This window comes from Pseudophryne corroboree, chromosome 1 (genome assembly GCF_028390025.1).
Source record: "Pseudophryne corroboree isolate aPseCor3 chromosome 1, aPseCor3.hap2, whole genome shotgun sequence".
NCBI lineage: Eukaryota > Metazoa > Chordata > Amphibia > Anura > Myobatrachidae > Pseudophryne > Pseudophryne corroboree.
Genome location: NC_086444.1, coordinates 357,259,247 through 357,280,722, shown reverse-complemented (window position 1 = coordinate 357,280,722; position 21,476 = coordinate 357,259,247). Strand labels below are relative to the sequence as shown.

The 21,476-nt window shown below is 44.4% G+C and overlaps 1 protein-coding gene across 2 annotated transcripts in view; it reads left to right on the top strand.

Annotated features, from left to right (window-relative positions):
• MAPK1 (mitogen-activated protein kinase 1) overlaps positions 1 to 21,476 on the top strand; it is a 229,030-nt gene that overhangs the window by 65,423 nt on the left and 142,131 nt on the right. The gene's annotated exons all lie outside the window — the stretch shown is intronic.

Here is a 21,476-nt window from a genome sequence, read left to right as displayed (position 1 = left end):
AATTTGTAATTCCTAAGAAGGTACTAATGGCGTTCCCTTTCCCGCCAGAGGATAGGTCACGTTGGGAAACACCACCTAGGGTGGATAAAGCGCTCACACGTTTGTTAAAAAAGGTGGCACTACCCTCTCAGGATACGGCCGCCCTTAAGGAGCCTGCTGATAGAAAGCAGGAGGCAATCCTGAAGTCTGTATACACACACTCAGGCATTATACTTAGACCAGCTATTGCGTCAGCTTGGATGTGCAGTGCTGCCGCTGCATGGTCAGAAAAACTGTCAGAAAATATTGACACACTAGACAGAGACACTATTCTGCTAACGATTGACCATATAAAAGATTCAGTCTTATATATGAGAGATGCACAGAGGGAAATTTGCCGGCTGGCATCTAAAGTAAGTGCATTGTCTATCTCTGCTAGGAGATGCTTATGGACTCGTCAGTGGACGGGAGATGCAGATTCCAAGAGGCACATGGAAGTTTTGCCTTATAAAGGGGAGGAATTATTTGGGGATGGTCTCTCCGACCTAGTTTCCACAGCAACGTCTGGGAAGTCAGCATTTTTACCCCATGTTCCCTCACAGCCTAAGAAGGCGCCATTTTATCAGGTTCAGTCCTTTCGGACCCAGAAAAGCAAGCGTGGAAAAGGAGGGACTTTTCTGTCTAGAGGCAGAGGTAGGGGAAAAAGGCTGCAACAGACAGCAGGTTCCCAGGAACAAAAGTCCTCCCCCGCTTCCTCTTCCAAGTCCGCCGCATGACGGTGGGGCTCCACAGGTGGAGCCAGGTACGGTGGGTGCCCGCCTCAGAAATTTCAGCGATCAGTGGGCTCGCTCACAGGTGGATCCCTGGATCCTTCAAGTAGTATCTCAGGGATACATGCTGGAATTCGAGGCGGCTCCACCCCACCGGTTCCTAAAATCTGCCTTGCCGATTGCTCCCTCAGACAGGGAGGCGGTGCTAGCGGCAATTCACAAGCTGTATTCCCAGCAGGTGATAATCAAGGTACCCCTACTTCAACAAGGCTGGGGTTACTATTCCACACTATTTGTGGTACCGAAGCCGGACGGTTCGGTGAGACGCATTTTAAATTTGAAATCCTTGAACATGTACATAAAAAAATTCAAGTTCAAGATGGAATCGCTCAGGGCGGTTATTGCAAGCCTGGACGAGGGGGATTACATGGTTTCCCTGGACATCAAGGATGCTTACCTGCATGTCCCCATTTACCATCCTCACCAGGAGTACCTCAGATTTGTGGTACAGGATTGCCATTACCAATTCCAGACGCTGCCGATTGGACTCTCCACGGCACCAAGGGTATTTACCAAGGTTATGGCGGAAATGATGATACTCCTTCGAAGAAAGGGAGTTTTAATTATCCCGTACTTGGACGATCTCCTAATAAAGGCACGGTCCAAAGAACAGTTGTTGGTGGGAGTAGCACTATCTCAGGAAGTGCTGAACCAGCACGGCTTGATTCTGAATATCCCAAAGTCACAGCTGGTCCCGACGACACGTCTACTGTTCCTGGGGATGATTCTGGACACAGTCCAGAAAAAAGTGTTTCTCCCGGAGGAGAAAGCCAGGGAGTTGTCTTCTCTAGTCAGAGACCTCCTGAAACCAAAACAGGTATCGGTGCATCACTGCACGCGGGTCTTGGGAAAGATGGTAGCTTCTTACGAAGCAATTCCATTCGGCAGGTTCCATGCCAGAATCTTTCAGTGGGACCTGTTGGACAAGTGGTCCGGATCGCATCTTCATATGCATCGCTTGATAACCCTGTCTGCAAGAACCAGGGTGTCTCTTCTGTGGTGGCTGCAGAGTGCTCATCTTCTGGAGGGTCGCAGATTCGGCATTCAGGACTGGGTCCTGGTGACCACGGATGCCAGCCTGCGAGGCTGGTTGGCAGTCACACAAATGGAAGAAACTTCCAAGGACTATGGACAAGTTAGGAGACTTCCCTTCACATAAATATTCTGGAACTAAGGGCCATCTACAATGCCCTAAGTCAAGCAAAATCCCTGCTCCTACACCAGCCGGTGCTGATCCAGTCAGACAACATCACGGCAGTCGCCCATGTGAATCGACAGGGCGGCACAAGAAGCAGGATGGCAATGACAGAAGCCACAAGAATTCTCCGATGGGCGGAAAATCATGTACTAGCACTGTCAGCAGTGTTCATTCCGGGAGTGGACAACTGGGAAGCAGACTTCCTCAGCAGACACGACCTCCACCCGGGAGAGTGGGGACTTCATCCAGAAGTCTTCCAAATGATTGTACATCAGTGGGGTCGTCCACAGGTGGACATGATGGCGTCACGCCTAAACAAAAAACTAGAGAGGTATTGCGCCAGGTCAAGAGACCCTCAAGCGATAGCTGTGGACGCTCGGGTGACACCGTGGGTGTACCAGTCAGTTTGTGTTCCCTCCGCTGCCTCTCATACCAAAGGTATTGAGAATAATAAGAAAGCGAGGAGTAAACACAATTCTCGTGGTTCCGGATTGGCCAAGAAGAACATGGTACCCGGAACTTCAAGAGATGATCTCAGAGGACCCGTGGCCTCTGCCGCTAAGACAAGACCTGCTACAGCAGGGGCCCTGTCTATTCCAAGACTTACCGCGGCTGCGTTTGACGGCATGGCGGTTGAACGCCGGATCCTGAAAGAAAAGGGCATTCCGGAGGAAGTCATTCCTACGCTTATTAAAGCCAGGAAAGAGGTTACAGCAAATCATTATCACCGCATATGGCGGAAATATGTTGCATGGTGTGAGGCCGAAAAGGCCCCAACTGAGGAATTTCAACTAGGTCGATTTCTGCATTTCCTGCAAGCAGGAGTGAATATGGGCCTAAAACTGGGTTCCATTAAGGTACAGATCTCGGCTCTATCGATTTTCTTTCAGAAAGAACTAGCTTCAGTACCTGAAGTTCAGACATTTGTAAAGGGAGTGCTGCATATTCAGCCCCCATATGTGCCTCCTGTGGCACCTTGGGATCTCAACGTGGTGTTGAGTTTCTTAAAATCACATTGGTTTGAACCACTAAAAACCGTGGATCTGAAATATCTCACGTGGAAGGTGGTCATGTTATTGGCCTTGGCTTCTGCCAGGCGAGTATCAGAATTGGCGGCTTTGTCTTATAAAAGCCCTTATCTGATTTTCCATATGGATAGGGCAGAATTGAGGACTCGTCCCCAGTTTCTCCCTAAGGTGGTGTCAGTGTTTCATTTGAACCAGCCTATTGTGGTGCCTGCGGCCACTAGGGACTTGGAGGACTCCAAGTTGTTAGACGTGGTCAGGGCCCTGAAAATATGTTTCCAGGACGGCTGGAGTCAGAAAATCTGACTCGCTGTTTATCCTATATGCACCCAACAAGCTGGGTGCTCCTGCTTCTAAGCAGACTATTGCTCGTTGGATTTGTAGTACAATTAAACTTGCACATTCTGTGGCAGGCCTGCCACAGCCAAAATCTGTCAATGCCCATTCCACAAGGAAGGTGGGCTCATCTTGGGCGGCTGCCCGAGGGGTCTCGGCTTTACAACTTTGCCGATTTGCTACTTGGTCAGGGGCAAACACGTTTGCAAAATTCTATAAATTTGATACCCTGGCTGAGGAGGACCTGGAGTTCTCTCATTCGGTGTTGCAGAGTCATCCGCACTCTCCCGCTTGTTTGGGAGCTTTGGTATAATCCCCATGGTCCTTACGGAGTTCCCAGCATCCACTAGGACGTCAGAGAAAATAAGAATTTACTCACCGGTAATTCTATTTCTCGTAGTCCGTAGTGGATGCTGGGCGCCCATCCCAAGTGCGGTTTATCTGCAATACTTGTACATAGTTATTGTTAACTAAATCGGGTTATTGTTGAGCCATCTGTTGAGAGGCTTAGTTGTTTCATACTGTTAACTGGGTTTCATATCACGAGTTGTACGGTGTGATTGGTGTGGCTGGTATGAGTCTTACCCGGGATTCAAAATCCTTCCTTATTGTGTACGCTCGTCCGGGCACAGTATCCTAACTGAGGCTTGGAGGAGGGTCATGGTGGGAGGAGCCAGTGCACACCAGGTAGTCTGAAATCTTTCTAGAGTGCCCAGCCTCCTTCGGAGCCCGCTATTCCCCATGGTCCTTACGGAGTTCCCAGCATCCACTACGGACTACGAGAAATAGAATTACCGGTGAGTAAATTCTTATTAAAACCTACTCAAAAACGAAGAAAAACTAAGATACATTTCCTATATAAACCAGCTAATATACAGATTAATGAATAAATTAATTTGAATGATGTATGCCCAAAATTCTACACCATAAACAGAAGGATCTACAAAAAGCAGGTTAGAGACAGCATTTCATGGAGTCCATATTTAAACGGTGGATCCATCGGGCCTCCTTTTGCAAAAGTGCTTTTGATCTGTCTCCCCCATGTTTAGTAAAAGGCACCTGATCCAACATTTTATAATGTAATGTAGATAAGTTATGGTGAAAGTGCTTGGCAACAGGTTGCTAAATAGTTTTGCCCTCAAGTGCCTGTTTGATCGCACTTCTGTGCTGGGACATACGTTCCTTAAATAGATAAGTGGTTTTGCCTATATAATACAAATCACAGGGGCAACGTATACAATAAACATACCTGCTGGTACATGTTAACACCTGTTTAATTTTGATTCTTGGACCAGAATGAGGATGTACTATAAAGTCACCAGTTTCAAGATATAAACAAGTAGTGCAACCAGTGCATTTATAATTACCTGGTTTCCTAGATAAAAATGTAATACCACTATCGGATGGAAATTGGGAAATATTGGTATGTACCACCAAGTCTCGGATATTACTTCCCCTTTTCTAACATGGTAAAAGAGAACTAGACGCCAGAGATGGTAAATCAGGGTGGTCTTGTATAATAGGCCAAATGTGTTTGGTAGTGGTAGTAAGTTTGTGACTAGCTGAGGTAAAATTAGTGACACAAAGCATAGCATTATTAACCTTCCCATCTACGGTACTTTATTACGTGCAGTAGGAATCTTGGGCTCAGACAACGCCCGCAGTCTTGCCTGTTGTAATAACTTTTTGGAATAACCATGCTGAAGAAATTTACGTGTTCAATTATCCATATGGGACTTCTCATCAGTCACATCGCTACAGATACAGTGGACCCTAAGAAATTGTGAATAGGGTAAACCATTCTTTAAGGGTGTTGAGTGATGGCTAGATGCAAGTCGTAAACTATTCACATCAGTGGGTTTGTTATAAATAGATGTTAACAATTTGTGTTGTACTTTAGTAATATTTACATCAACGAAATGGATGGTAGTTGGGTATATATCAAATGTAAATTTGATAGCCTCATCCATTAAATTAGCCTGTTCCATCATCGACACAAAACCCTCCCGAGTACCTGTTCAGAGAATAAACACGTCATCTATATAGCGTGTATATAATGCTAGATGTGACCGGTTTGATTCATTAGAGAAGAGCGATTTTTGTTCCACCACAAACATGAAAGCATTGGCGTATGCCGGTGCGGCACAAGACCCCATCGCACAGCCTTGAGATTGTAAAAAGAACTCATTGTTAGAGAGTAATTTCTGTGGAGATTCTGAGATTAAAGACACAAAGAAATCAATCTCTGGGCCCTTGTACTGTGTGCTGTCACAAATCCTAGATCTTACAGCTTCCATTCCGCGTGAATGTGGAATGCTAGTATACAAGCTAGTTACATCAGCCGTGCAGAGCCAACATTGTTCCGGAATGGTATCAAATTCTCTTAACTTTTGCAAGAAAGTAATGGTGTCTTTTAAATACGTAACCTCGTTCTGGATTACAGGCTGAAGGTAATGGTCGATGTACTTGGAGACCTGGGAATAGAGAGAATCCCGAGCTGCAATAATTGGCCGTCCCGGGGGACCGGATTTTTATGCAACTTGGGAATGGTGTCAAAGACAGGGACCCGAGGTGACTCTGTGATAAGGGCATTCATGGTGTATTTAGAAATTATACCATTCTCCACCCATTCTGCAGGTACAGTCAATTCCTTACTATAATCGTTGGTAGGATCAACCAGTAATTTAACATATACATTAGAATCATGCAATTGCCGATAAGCCTCTGCTTTATAATCAGTGATATCCTGTATCACTATGCCACCCCCCTTATCTGCATTGTGCACAGTGATATCAGCGTATGATGACAAATTACGTAATGCCAAATGTTCCTCTTTAGAAATATTAGATACTGCAGTACAAGACAACAGATCACAATCATCAATGCATTTAGACAGTGTTTTAGTATATGCTCGAATTGCAGGATTAGTAGAATAAGGATCAAATGTAGACCTAGCTTTCACTGGGCACTCAGATGTATTGATATGCGCAATAGCACTTATCAAAATACTCCTTTAAACGTAATTGTCTATTGAAACGGCAAAGATCAACCCTACTGTCAAAGGTATTGTGAGTTCGTGGGCACAAAATTGAAACCCTTAGAGAGAATTCGTATCGCAGCCTCTGTAAATGATCTAGATGACAAGTTATGTATTATTTCTTTGCTTTTGTGTTCTTTCCTCCCTTCCATTTGGCATTTTTTTTTTGCCACGTTGGGTTCTTATTCGATGGGACCTTCTCTCTGAGCTCTGGTCTTTACACCTAAAGAGAGCTGAGGAGCACTAGTGGACCTAGAAGGAACTGCTTGATCAAATTCACTATTCGAGGCACCACTGGAGATTTCTTTCTCCCAAGAGGATACGCCTGCCCCTTTTAAAGTATTTGGGACGAAAAAATTTAAGTTTACTAGCAGCGTTGTTAGCCCAGAAATACACCCTGTTCTTCTCTTAAACTTTTGAAACGGTGGCGTACTTTTTCGTTTTAAACTTGATCAAGTCCATCTTATATTTCTCTACCTGTTGCGCTAACTTAGTCATCCAGTCACAAGAATCATCTGAGGTAAGTTTGGCCAAACAAGTGGCTTCTAATACTTTAATTTTAGATCAAACAAGTTCCAATTCACGTGCAACCTCCTCCACAACCAACAAAATGAGATCGAAAGATGCTTTGAGCACAGCGGCCCATTTTCTACAAAAGTCAGGGTTGTGACGTCCAATTGTGGGGGTATTACGTATTCTAAATCCCCTAGGAAGCATTTTCACACAATAATAATCAGAAAGAGATACTCCGTGGAGATAAAAATCAGTTTCACGGTTTCTTAGTTTCAAAAGTTGCAAACACTGCTGCTCAATGGATTCAGTGGCAAAGTGGAGGACATATGATCCTTAAAGAGAATCCTCTCTGCATCCACATCAGATAGTGAAAGCTGCTCACCCTGAGGTAACGTGATGTGTTGAAACCCAGACACCTCTTCTTGATCTGTATCCATCACCAAATAGTGCTTAAACAAACAAAGGAAATGGAAGCAACCATATCCAAATGTCCTCAATGTTGCAGGATGGTGAGTAATTCACAGCATAGGTGCCATAGAGCATAGGTGCCATAGTACAAAAACAATGTCCATCAGAACATGCTTGTAACATATATATTCGGAATACTCGGTACTCAAGTTAAATAGAAGATGCAACCTGCCGGTTGCCATCCACAGCTATGATAGTAATATAAACTTTTGTCGTCCATAATAGACCATATCTCAAAGACACTACTGTGTGAATTCTTATTTTGCACCCTCTTGGACCTGATCTCCCATCTAAAGGGCAATATACAATTGTTTTTGTTGGCGGGTGCCCATTACTTGTCACGCATGTCGTGCCCAAATGCAACAGGTGTAGATGTGTAATGTAGTTAAAACCATGCAAAGTACTGGGCGTGCAGTGTGTGGTCTCCCAAAAGCCTAACTTTTACTGCTTTCCACCTCAAGAGGCTGTGAGCAGAAATAACGGACATGCATTGACGACAACACCACTTGAATTACTCCTATCTCTTCAGATGGGAGTTACAGGCAGTGCAGGACAATTGAATTCACCCCTTATAAATGTCTTGGGGATAATGGAAAAATGGTACTAGCAGACTGGTAAGATTGTGACATATTCGTCCCAGGAGATGTTAAATCTCATTACACAGCTCCCTTTCTGGCTTTTTGGACATTAAGAACAGTACCAGACAGGGTTGTCTGCTATTTCTCTCTTGATCTTTATCCTGTGTTGGAGACTTTGGCTAGGTCTAGAAGGTTGAACCCTAATACACTGCTCAAAAAAATAAAGGGAACATTTAAACAACACATCCTAGATCTGAATGAAATATTCTTATTAAATACTTTGTTCTTTACATAGTTGAATGTACTGACAACAAAATCACATAAAAATGATCAATGGAAATCAAATTTATCAACCCATGGAGGTCTGGATTTGGAGTCACCCTCAAAATTAAAGTGGAAAAACACACTACAGGCTGATCCAATTTTGATGTAATGTCCTTAAAACAAATCAAAATGAGGCTCAGTAGTGTGTGTGGCCTCCATGTGCCTGTATGACCTCCCTACAACGCCTGGGCATGCTCCTGATGAGGTGGCGGATGGTTTCCTGAGGGATCTCCTCCCAGACCTGGACTAAAGCATCCGCCAACTCCTGGACAGTCTGTGGTGCAACGTGGCGGTGGATGGAGCGAGACATGATGTCCCAGATGTGCTCAATTTGATTCAGGTCTGGGGAACGGGCGGGCCAGTCCATAGCATCAATGCCTTCGTCTTGCAGGAACTGCTGACGCACTCCAGCCACATGAGGTCTAGCATTGTCTTGCATTAGGAGGAACCCAGGGCCAACCGCACCAGCATATGGTCTCACAAGGGGTCTGAGGATCTCATCTCTGTACCTAATGGCAGTCAGGCTACCTCTGGCGAGCACATGGAGGGCTGTGCGGCCCCCCCAAAGAAATGCCACCCCACACCATTACTGACCCACTGCCAAACCGGTCATGCTGGAGGATGTTGCAGGCAGCAGAACGTTCTCCCTGGCGTCTCCAGACTCTGTCACGTCTGTCACATGTGCTCAGTGTCCCTCTGCCAGTGGCTTATTGGCTACGATTACAAATCCGATCATTTATCTTCCAAACTTGTTGGACGAGTTTAGGATATTTGGAGACCTTTCTAATTGTAAAGCCAACTATACAGTCAGTTGCCCTATATTACAGTGCCACCTGAATGGGGCCAATTCAATCGTTCTTTCGTACTGCCACTAGAGCAATTCAACGATTATGCTGTTCAGGCAGCCGTGTAGGACAGTTGTGTGTTTTTTTTTTTTTTTTTTTAAATTCTTGCAGCCTCCTGAAGTGCAAGAAAAAAATGTGTGGAAACTCTGCACTTGTATAGTTCCCTAAGCGTTTTTGGGGATTTACTTTGTGTGCGGTTTTTTTTTTTTTAGCTCACTGTTTACCACGATCATTATCATGTTGAGATACTCTAAGCATCCCTCATTGTTATGACATGCAATATGTATATTTCTTGGTTACCTTATTGCTGTAAACCAAAAGTTATTTTGCACTACACCATCATCATCAGTCACAACCAGGGCAAGGATTTATTGTGGAATAAATTAGATAGGCTTTTTAGAGGAAAATATCCATTTAATTTTAAACAATTTTTTTTATTTTTTTAAAATACTGATTACCTATACGAAATAGACTGTGAGGGCATCAGAATCGCTCTGAGTTATGCTGATCTGTTTATATAGACGTGCAAGGAGATAAACATTTGGTGTAGAAATACATTTGGGGTGAATCTGATGTCCTGGCATTGCTATATTGATGTATTTTTCATTTGGAAAGGTAGTGTGGAAGAATTTGTGTTCCTTTATTGGGGAGTGTTCAATAAGTGTAGGATTCTCTCCGACAGTGAAGATAAAACACTTCAGTATTCATTGCGGGCTGTTTCCGCCAGTTTCCCCTCTCATTATGACCATTTTCGACCTCTTGGGTGAAAATGAATGGTTGAATACTGACCCGTTTTTGACCACGGCTGGGTCGAAAACACATGGATGAGCAGAGATTCCGCTGTCCATGTGTTTTTTGACATGTCGGAATTTTTCGACAGGGCGGAAAAACGGCATTTTAATGGAATATTGAAGTGTCAAAGTTCCGATTATCGCATATAGTGCCGTCTTTTCACTCTGTTGGCAATTCTGACACTAATTGTATACTCCCCTTATCTTAAACACATGAAAAGGGTTTGTGAGAAGACTTCAACAATCAGAAATGGAATTTATTTTTAATCTTAAAACTGTCTCCTAATAGTTTAGAATTTGAACTGAAATGGATTTTATATTTGTAACACCAACTGTGTGTGTATATTGTTCAGTATTTGTGTTCAGTTTTCGTGTGTTGTATTTTTCATTTGTTTTAGAATACTGTTCTTTGTCAATATTCGACCTAGGAATAATAAATCTCTTATATTGGTATTTAAGGTGTGTACACACTGAGATAAATCTGTAAGATTTTAGACTAGTCAAAATCTTAAGGAAAGTTAGTCACACCTCCAGGTGTTAGGCAGCTTGCAATCCCAATTCGATCCTGATGCTGGGTCGGTATTGCAAGGCTAGATAGACTGTGCAGCCAAGTCAATCTTGACTATCTAGTGTACGATCTAGTACAAAGTATAGTCAAAATTGGCACTTGGTCAAAATCGTACATAGACAAACTCGAAAGTACCGATAGTCAAAATCTGTGTTATCTAGGCTCTGGGGGAGTTCAAGGGCAATTGCAATTGAGCATAGCAAGGATCTCACTGTGTGTACACACCTTAACACTATTTAAACCATGGGCCATATCATGGCCACTGTCAGTGAAATGGACTATGCCCCGTTCTATACTGTAAATTATACATTTCTTTTAGGGCAATTCCATTTGTGACTGACACGACAAATGATTCACTGCAAGAATAATGATTTTTTTCATTAATAAAATATCAGAAGTTCTGCAAACTATGCTAGTTATAAACTATAATCATTCAGTTAACTGGTAAAGTAACAGGGAAGTTTAATTCTGTAATTATCAGAATTATACAGGTACAAATATTATGTGACAGACACGACACTGAACGGGAACACAAATTCAGGATGAGTATAACTTCCTTCCAATTCTTCCAAAATATGAACGAAGGGCTTGACGGAGCAATTCAATTGATCCGGTTGCCCGTTAATTATCGATGCTAAATCCGGTCTAATAGAGTGACAAGCACAAATAATCCGTCGAAACTCCTGGTTAGGATGGCCTACCCATTGCATTTTCGCTCAATTCTGCATGCCACTCAGGAGGCTGCAAACAGAAATGTGTCCCGCCCCTCCCCCGCGTCACTCACTCCTGAACAGAGCAACAATTTTGTTAGGCACCCTCTAGTAGCAGCGGTGGTAAGCAAATTATTTACTATATGCTCCGGAAATCTGTTTTAAAACAGCACTCTCTTATTGATATTTGGGTTCCTGATGGCAAAAGAGCTCTCCAATAATTAAATTACTTTGTATAAGTGTTTTCATGAAATTTGTCAGGTTAGTACTATGTGCATGCTACTTGTATTTGCCTTGTGCATGTTACTTTAGCCATGGATTTCTCTACTGCAGGGGTATACATAATAATGGAGAATTCAGTAGCCACTGGCATCTTACAAGAAGTCAGGGAAGATGATCCTCATTAAAAATTACTCCTAAAGCCTTTTTCTGGGACATTAGCTACCTGTTCCAAGAATTTCACCAGGCCTGCATCAGCGGAGCATGTTAAGTAAGCTTTCAATCTCTTTCACAAAGCCATTTGAAGTGGTACAAGTCAAGATGTGTCCCCCACTCACTAATGCAGGCTTTCCCAACCTCAGTCCTCAAGGCACACTATGTCCAGGTTTTAGTGATGGCTTGAGCACAGGAAACTTTAACAAACACCTCAGTTATTTTGATTTTACCATCTGTGCTGAACCCTGGATATCACAAAACCTGCACTGTTAGTGTGCATGGAGGACAGAGGTTGGGAATGGCTGCTGTAGTGGTTCTAATTAAGCTTGAGTAGTGCAGATCTATGGAAATGGGTGGGGGGGGGGCACTGATATGTATAATTGGAGCAATAGAATCTAGTTGAAGTAAATGAAGGAATATTCTGTCTTTGGCGTTTCCGAAATTTGGATCTAAAACCCAAAATAGCTTTAGGGGATGGATGGAATCAATGACTGGTTTGGAGACGTAAAGGCAAACTATATCATAGATGAAGTATTCAAATTAAGTACTTAGAGAATATTTAGAGAAGTATATGTGATTAAATAAACCCAGATAAATAATGTGAATTAATGACTGTTTTGTGTAAAACTTTTTATTGAAGCATCACAACACACAGAAATATGCAATATTAATTTCGAACAATAAAATCTGGAAACATCGCTTATACAACTGCTTATCGCAGCATCAATAACAATATCACCATCTTCAGTGTCGCATGTTACAATTGCTCATGGCGGAATCAACTCTGTATTTCAACAAGAAGGCCAGGTTCCGAAGGATCCGCTGCCTCCCAGAAAGTGTATCACTATAAGAGAATCTCCCAATAACAATCTACTCTCATACCATTCTGTATTTTTTTTTTTTTTTTTTTTTTTATTTTTTTTTTTTTGAGTTTCTGATCCTTGTCTGGAAATCTTTTGGCAGAGTAACAATATAATTTTCCCACAAAACAAAAAATATTTCCACCAGTTTCTCATTACGGTTGACTCTAGCCAATCCATTTGAAATATATTATGCACTTTCCATTTGAATGGAGTGAAGGGAGGGTAAGTCAGGAAGGATCCATGATTGCAAAATTGTTTTTCACGCTAATGGCCAAAAGAAACTTTATACATCCCATAGTGACTCTTTGGTTGCATGGAGTGATCCCAACAATCACCAACTTCATGGTAAAGGCCAAGTAGTTTACTAAAAACTCCATTGCATAATTCCCAAACTGTAACCAAAAACCTTGAATAAATTGGCACGACCAGAAGTAATAATACAGGTCTGCATCTGGCATACGACAACGGCACTTACCAGTTGTGGACATACCCACCAAGTATTTTCTGTGAGGTGAATAATATGGTCTTTGAGTTGCATTAAGAACATTTCCTGATATTGTGCTGATGGTAATAGACTACATGAATGAATCAGGGTTTTAAGTAAACCTTCACATGTAAGTATCTGGAAATTGGATAACAACGTTTTCATGCCCATCTGAGTAGTGGAGTTATTCATATGGGATTTTAGCAGATTATAATGTATAGATATGGCTTTCCTAGTGACCAGTGGAGATCTCTGCGCCTTCCCAATCATTATTACAATCTATTTCTGAAAACGGATCTAACGCAGAGCTAACGTAATGCTGTATTTGAAGGTATGCTAATGAGTATCGCTGAAGTTTTGCTTAGTGTGCACAAAGTCAGGTTTTTTTGTTGCAGCATATACAACACAACTAATACCCATAAGTCCCTTCCGCCAAAAATCTGTGAAAGGAGAAACTGCTTCCCCATGCTGGAAATTGCTTACCTAAGAATGTTAAAATCAATGATTTATGAACTTTTAAAGAAGTGTCTAAGTGGTAGACCGACCGCAAGAGTGAATTATCCTTTAATTTCCTGATCTATCTCTACATCCAGACCATGAAGAAAAGTTGTTAAATTGCCTTTTGCCAGAAATTAGTTTTCTAGCTTCGTATTGGCATATATTTCAGTATCCATTAACCAATCCTGTAAATACAGCAGAGAAGCTATATCATTATAAGATTGTATCTGTGGAAAATTAATACATCCTTTGAATTTTGTTTTGTTGCAATTTTAGAAAAGCTATACGTTCTTACCTTTTCATATAAAACTTCGAAATAATGCTTTTATTTTTGCTACATCTGGGGCAGATTCAATTGTTTTACCCTACGGCTACCACTAGGGGGAACAAAACGGAGCAATTCAACTGTTGCTCCATTTAGGTGCCCAGTAGTCGTGGGGCTGACATTTTTTCTCGCAGCCTCCTGATATGGAGAAAAAAAATGTGTAAAATCTGCAGGTCTGGCTCAGACAGTGGTTTTGATGCGCAAGTTGTCACACAGGTAAGAGTTACTTAGTCTTGTCCTCACGTGGTTTTTGTTATGGTTCATAACCGAGAATGTCTTCTCGCACAAGTACAGTTGTGCTCATAAGTTTACATACCCTAGCAGAATTTGATTTTCTGGCCATTTGTCAGAGAATATGAATGATAACTCACAAACTTTTCTTTCACTCATGGTTAGTGGTTGGGTGAAGCCATTTATTGTCAAACAACTGTGTTTACTCTTTTTAAATCATAATGACAACAGAAACTATCCAAATGACCCTGATCAAAAGTTTACATACCCTAGTTCTTAATACCGTGTATTGCCCCCTTTAACATCAATGACAGTTTGAAGTCTTTTGTGGTAGTTGTGGATGAGGCTCTTTATTTTCTCAGATGGTAAAGCTGCCCATTCTTCTTGGCAAAAAGCCTCCAGTTCCTGTAAATTCTTGGGCTGTCTTGCATGAACTGCACGTTTCAGATCTCCCCAGAGTGGCTCAATGATATTGAGGTCAGGAGACTGAGATGGCCACTCCAGAACCTTGACTTTATTCTGCTGTATCCAATTACAGGTCGACTTGGCCTTATGTTTTGGATCATTGTCATGTTGGAACGTCCAAGTACATCCCATGCGCAGCTTCCGGGCTGATGAGTGCAAATTTTCCTCCAGTATTTTCTGATACCATGCTGCATTCATCTTGCCATCAATTTTGACCAAGTTTCCAGTGCCTTTGAAGCTCACGCATCCCCAAAACATCAGCGATCCACCTCCGTGTTTCACAGTAGGAATGGTGTACCTTTCATCATAGGCCTTGTTGTCTCCTCTCCAAATGTAACGTTCATGGTTGTGGCCAAAAAGTTAAATTTTGATCTCATCACTCCAAATGACTTTGTTCCAGAAGGTTTGAGGCTTGTCTCTGTGCTGTTTCGAGTATTGTAAGCGGGATGCTTTGTGGTATTTGCGTAGTAATGGCTTTCTTCTGGCGACTCGACCATGCAGCCCATTTCTCTGACGTCCTAGTGGATGCTGGGGACTCCGTCAGGACCATGGGGATTAGCGGCTCCGCAGGAGACAGGGCACAAAAATAAAGCTTTAGGATCAGGTGGTGTGCACTGGCTCCTCCCCCCATGACCCTCCTCCAAGCCTCAGTTAGGTTTTTGTGCCCGTCCGAGCAGGGTGCAATCTAGGTGGCTCTCCTAAAGAGCTGCTTAGAAAAAGTTTTTAGGTTTTTTATTTTACAGTGAGTCCTGCTGGCAACAGGCTCACTGCAACGAGGGACTTAGGGGAGAAGAAGTGAACTCACCTGCGTGCAGGATGGATTGGCTTCTTAGGCTACTGGACACCATTAGCTCCAGAGGGATCGAACACAGGCCCAGCCATGGAGTCCGGTCCCGGAGCCGCGCCGCCGACCCCCTTGCAGATGCCGAAAAGTGAAGAGGTCCAGAAACCGGCGGCAGAAGACTTTTCAGTCTTCATGAGGTAGCGCACAGCACTGCAGCTGTGCGCCATTGTTACACACTTCACACCAGCGGTCACGGAGGGTGCAGGGCGCTGCGGGGGGCGCCCTGGGCAGCAATGAGAATACCTTGTTCTGGCTAAAAAATACATCACATATAGCCCCTGGGGCTATATGGATGTATTTAACCCCTGCCAGGTCTCACAAACACCGGAGAAGAGCCCGCCGAAATAGGGGGCGGGGCCTATCTCCTCAGCACACAGCGCCATTTTCCTGCTCAGCTCCGCTGTGAGGAAGGCTCCCAGGACTCTCCCCTGCACTGCACTACAGAAACAGGGTAAAACAGAGAGGGGGGGCACTTTTTTGGCGTTTTTTGATATATTAAGCTGCTATAAGGGAGACAACACTTCTATAGGGTTGTTCCTATATATTTATAGCGCTTGGGTGTGTGCTGGCAAACTCTCCCTCTGTCTCCCCAAAGGGCTAGTGGGGTCCTGTCTTCGATAAGAGCATTCCCTGTGTGTCTGCTGTGTGTCGGTACGTGTGTGTCGACATGTATGAAGACGATGTTGGTGTGGAGGCGGAGCAATTGCCGGTAATGGTGATGTCACCCCCTAGGGAGTCGACACCGGAATGGATGGCTTTGTTTATGGAATTACGTGATAATGTCAGCACATTACAAAAATCAGTTGACGACATGAGACGGCCGGCAAACCAGTTAGTACCTGTACAGGCATCTCAGACACCGTCAGGGGCTGTAAAACGCCCTTTACCTCAGTCGGTCGACACAGACCCAGACACGGACACCGAATCTAGTGTCGACGGTGAAGAAACAAACGTATTTTCCAGTAGGGCCACACGTTATATGATCACGGCAATGAAGGAGGCTTTGCATATCTCTGATACTGCATGTACCACAAAAAGGGGTATTATGTGGGGTCTGAAAAAACTACCTGTAGTTTTTCTTGAATCAGACGAATTGAATGAAGTGTGTGATGAAGCGTGGGTTAACCCCGATAGAAAACTGCTAATTTCAAAGAAGTTATTGGCATTATATCCTTTCCCGCCAGAGGTTAGGGCGCGCTGGGAAACACCCCCTAGGGTGGATAAGGCGCTCACACGCTTATCAAAACAAGTGGCGTTACCGTCTCCTGAAACGGCCGCCCTCAAGGATCCAGCGGATAGGAGGCTGGAAACTACCCTGAAAAGTATATACACTCATACTGGTGTTATACTGCGACCAGCCATCGCCTCTGCATGGATGTGCAGTGCTGGGGTGGTTTGGTCGGATTCCCTGACTGAAAATATTGATACCCTAGATAGGGACAGTATTTTATTGGCTTTAGAGCAATTAAAGGATACTTTTCTTTATATGCGAGATGCTCAGAGGGATATTTGCACTCTGGCATCGAGAGTAAGTGCGATGTCCATATCTGCCAGAAGAAGTTTATGGACGCGACAATGGTCAGGTGATGCGGATTCCAAACGGCATATGGAAGTATTGCCGTATAAGGGGGAGGAATTATTTGGGGTCGGTCTATCGGATTTGGTGGCCACGGCAACAGCCGGGAAATCCACCTTTTTACCTCAGGTCCCCTCCCAACAGAGAAAGACAGTCTTTTCAGCCGCAGTCCTTTCGTTCCTATAGGAACAAGCGGGCGAAAGGACAGTCATATTTGCCCCGAGGCAAAGGAAAGGGTAAGAGAGTGCACCAAGCAGCTTCTTCCCAGGAGCAGAAGCCCACCCCGGCTTCTGCAAAGCCCTCAGCATGACGTTGGGGCTTTACAAGCGGACTCAGGGGCGGTGGGGGGTCGACTCAAGAATTTCAGCGCACAGTGGGCTCACTCACAGGTGGACCCCTGGATCCTGCAGATAGTATCTCAGGGTTACAGGTTGGAATTCGAGAAGTCTCCCCCTCGCCGGTTCCTAAAGTCTGCTCTGCCAACGTCTCCCTCAGACAGGGCGACGGTATTGGAAGCCATTCACAAGCTGTATTCTCAGCAGGTGATAGTCAAGGTACCCCTCCTACAACAGGGAAAGGGGTATTATTCCACACTATTTGTGGTACCGAAGCCAGACGGCTCGGTGTAAGACCTATTCTAAATCTGAAATCTTTGAACCTGTACATACAAAAATTCAAGTTCAAGATGGAGTCACTCAGAGCAGTGATAGCGAATCTGGAAGAAGGGGACTTTATGGTGTCCCTGGACATCAAGGATGCTTACCTGCATGTCCCAATTTGCCCTTCACATCAAGGGTACCTCAGGTTCGTGGTGCAAAACTGTCATTATCAGTTTCAGACGCTGCCGTTTGGATTGTCCACGGCACCTCGGGTCTTTACCAAGGTAATGGCCGAAATGATGTTTCTTCTGCGAAGAAAAGGCGTATTAATTATCCCTTACTTGGACGATCTCCTGATAAGGGCAAGGTCCAGAGAACAGCTGGGGGACGTAGTAGCACTAACCCAAGTAGTGCTGCAACAGCACGGGTGGATTTTGAATTTTCCAAAATCTCAATTGACCCCGACGACACGTCTGCTGTTCCTGGGAATGATTCTGGACACGGTTCAGAAAAAGGTGTTTCTTCCGGAGGAGAAAGCCAGGGAGTTATCCGAACTTGTCAGGAACCTCCTAAAACCAGGGAAAGTGTCTGTGCATCAATGCACAAGAGTCCTGGGAAAGTTGGTGGCTTCTTACGAAGCAATTCCATTCGGCAGATTCCACGCACGAACTTTTCAGTGGGATCTGCTGGACAAATGGTCCGGATCGCATCTGCAGATGCATCAGCGGATAACCTTATCGCCACGGACAAGGGTGTCTCTTCTGTGGTGGTTGCAGAGTGCTCATCTGTTAGAAGGCCGCAGATTCGGCATACAGGACTGGGTCCTGGTGACCACGGATGCCAGTCTGAGAGGCTGGGGAGCGGTCACACAGGGAAGAAACTTCCAGGGAGTATGGTCAAGCCTGGAGATGTCTCTTCACATAAATATACTGGAGCTAAGAGCGATTTACAATGCTCTAAGCCTGGCAAAACCCCTGCTTCAGGGTCAGCCGGTGTTGATCCAGTCGGACAACATCACGGCAGTCGCCCACGTAAACAGACAGGGCGGCACAAGAAGCAGGAGAGCAATGGCAGAAGCTGCAAGGATTCTTCGCTGGGCGGAAGATCATGTGATAGCACTGTCAGCAGTGTTCATTCCGGGAGTGGACAACTGGGAAGCAGACTTCCTCAGCAGACACGATCTACACCCGGGAGAGTGGGGACTTCATCCAGAAGTCTTCCACATGATTGTGAACCGTTGGGAAAAACCAAAGGTGGATATGATGGCGTCTCGCCTCAACAAAAAACTGGACAGGTATTGCGCCAGGTCAAGAGACCCTCAGGCAATAGCTGTGGACGCTCTGGTAACACCGTGGGTGTTCCAGTCAGTGTATGTGTTTCCTCCTCTGCCTCTCATACCAAAAGTACTGAGAATTATACGGCAAAGGGGAGTAAGAACGATACTCGTGGCTCCGGATTGGCCAAGAAGAACTTGGTACCCGGAACTTCAGGAGATGCTCACTGAAGATCCGTGGCCTCTACCTCTAAGATGGGACCTGCTTCAGCAGGGACCGTGTCTATTCCAAGACTTACCGCGGCTGCGTTTGACGGCATGGCGGTTGAACGCCGAATTCTAAGGGAAAAAGGCATTCCGGAAGAGGTCATTCCTACACTGGTAAAAGCCAGGAAGGAGGTGACTGCACAACATTATCACCGCATTTGGAGAAAATATGTTGCGTGGTGTGAGGCCAGGAAGGCCCCCACGGAGGAATTTCAATTGGGTCGATTCCTACATTTCCTGCAAACAGGATTGTCTATGGGCCTCAAATTGGGGTCCATTAAGGTTCAAATTTCGGCCCTGTCGATTTTCTTCCAGAAAGAATTGGCTTCAGTTCCTGAAGTCCAGACTTTTGTAAAAGGAGTACTACATATACAGCCCCCGGTTGTGCCCCCAGTGGCTCCGTGGGACCTTAATGTAGTTTTGGATTTTCTCAAATCCCATTGGTTTGAGCCACTCAAATCGGTGGATTTGAAATATCTTACATGGAAAGTAACCATGCTACTGGCCCTGGCTTCAGCCAGGAGAGTGTCAGAATTGGCGGCTTTATCGTATAAAAGCCCATATCTGATTTTCCATTTGGACAGGGCAGAACTGCGGACGCGTCCTCAGTTTCTGCCTAAGGTGGTGTCAGCGTTTCACCTGAACCAGCCTATTGTGGTGCCTGCGGCTACTAGCGATTTGGAGGATTCCAAGTTGCTGGACGTTGTCAGGGCATTGAAAATATATATTTCAAGGACGGCTGGAGTCAGAAAATCTGACTCGCTGTTTATACTGTATGCACCCAACAAGCTGGGTGCTCCTGCTTCTAAGCAGACGATTGCTCGTTGGATTTGTAGCACAATTCAACTTGCAAATTCTGTGGCAGGCCTGCCACAGCCTAAATCTGTCAAGGCCCATTCCACAAGGAAGGTGGGCTCATCCTGGGCGGCTGCCCGAGGGGTCTCGGCATTACAACTCTGCCGAGCAGCTACGTGGTCGGGGGAGAACACGTTTGTAAAATTCTACAAATTTGATACCCTGGCTAAAGAGGACCTGGAGTTTTCTCATTCGGTGCTGCAGAGTCATCCGCACTCTCCCGCCCGTTTGGGAGCTTTGGTATAATCCCCATGGTCCTGACGGAGTCCCCAGCATCCACTAGGACGTCAGAGAAAATAAGATTTTACTTACCGATAAATCTATTTCTCGTAGTCCGTAGTGGATGCTGGGCGCCCATCCCAAGTGCGGATTGTCTGCAATACTTGTACATAGTTATTGTTACAAAAAAATCGGGTTGTTATTGTTGTGAGCCGTCTGTTCAGAGGCTCCTACGTTTGTCATACTGTTAACTGGGTTCAGATCACAAGTTGTACGGTGTGATTGGTGTGGCTGGTATGAGTCTTACCCGGGATTCAATATCCTTCCTTATTGTGTACGCTCGTCCGGGCACAGTATCCTAACTGAGGCTTGGAGGAGGGTCATGGGGGGAGGAGCCAGTGCACACCACCTGATCCTAAAGCTTTATTTTTGTGCCCTGTCTCCTGCGGAGCCGCTAATCCCCATGGTCCTGACGGAGTCCCCAGCATCCACTACGGACTACGAGAAATAGATTTATCGGTAAGTAAAATCTTATTTTTTCTTCAAATGCCTCCTTATTGTGCATCTTGAAACAACCACACCACTTTTTTTCAGAGTCCTGTATTTCAGCTGAAGTTATTTGTGGATTTTCCTGGCAGTTGTGGTTGACATTTTTGTTGGTCTACCTGACCGTGATTTGGTTTTCACAGAATCCCTCATTTTCCACTTCTTAATTAGAGTTTGAACACTGCTGATTGGCATTCTCAATTGCTTGGATATTTTTTATATCCCTTTCCTGTTTTATACAGTTCAATTACCTTTTCCCGCAGATCCTTTGAGTTTCCTTTTGCTTTCCCCATGACTCCGAATCCAGACACGTCAGTGCAGCACTGGATGAAAGATGCAAGAGTCTTTCAGGAGTCCAGAAACTCACTGACCTTTTTATACACACACACTGATTACAAGCAAACAGATCACAGGTGAGGATGGTTACCTTTAGTAGCCATTCAAACCCGTTTGTGTCAACTTGTGTGCATGTTATCAGGCCAAAATCTCCAGAGTATGTAAACTTTTGATCAGGGTCATTTGGGTAGTTTCTGTTGTCATTATGATTTAAAAAGAGTAAACACAGTTGTTTGACAATAAATGGCTTCACCCAACCACTAACCATGAGTGAAAGAAAAGTTTGTGAGTTATCATTCATATTCTCTGACAAATGGCCAGAAATTCACAAATTCTGCTAGGGTATGTAAATTTATGAGCACAACTGTATGTCGAGCCAAACAGGCTCAGCATTCTCTTAGCAAATGTACGAGTCTCTTGGAACCTGCCTTTATCCAGCTGGCGGTAAAAGTTGATAA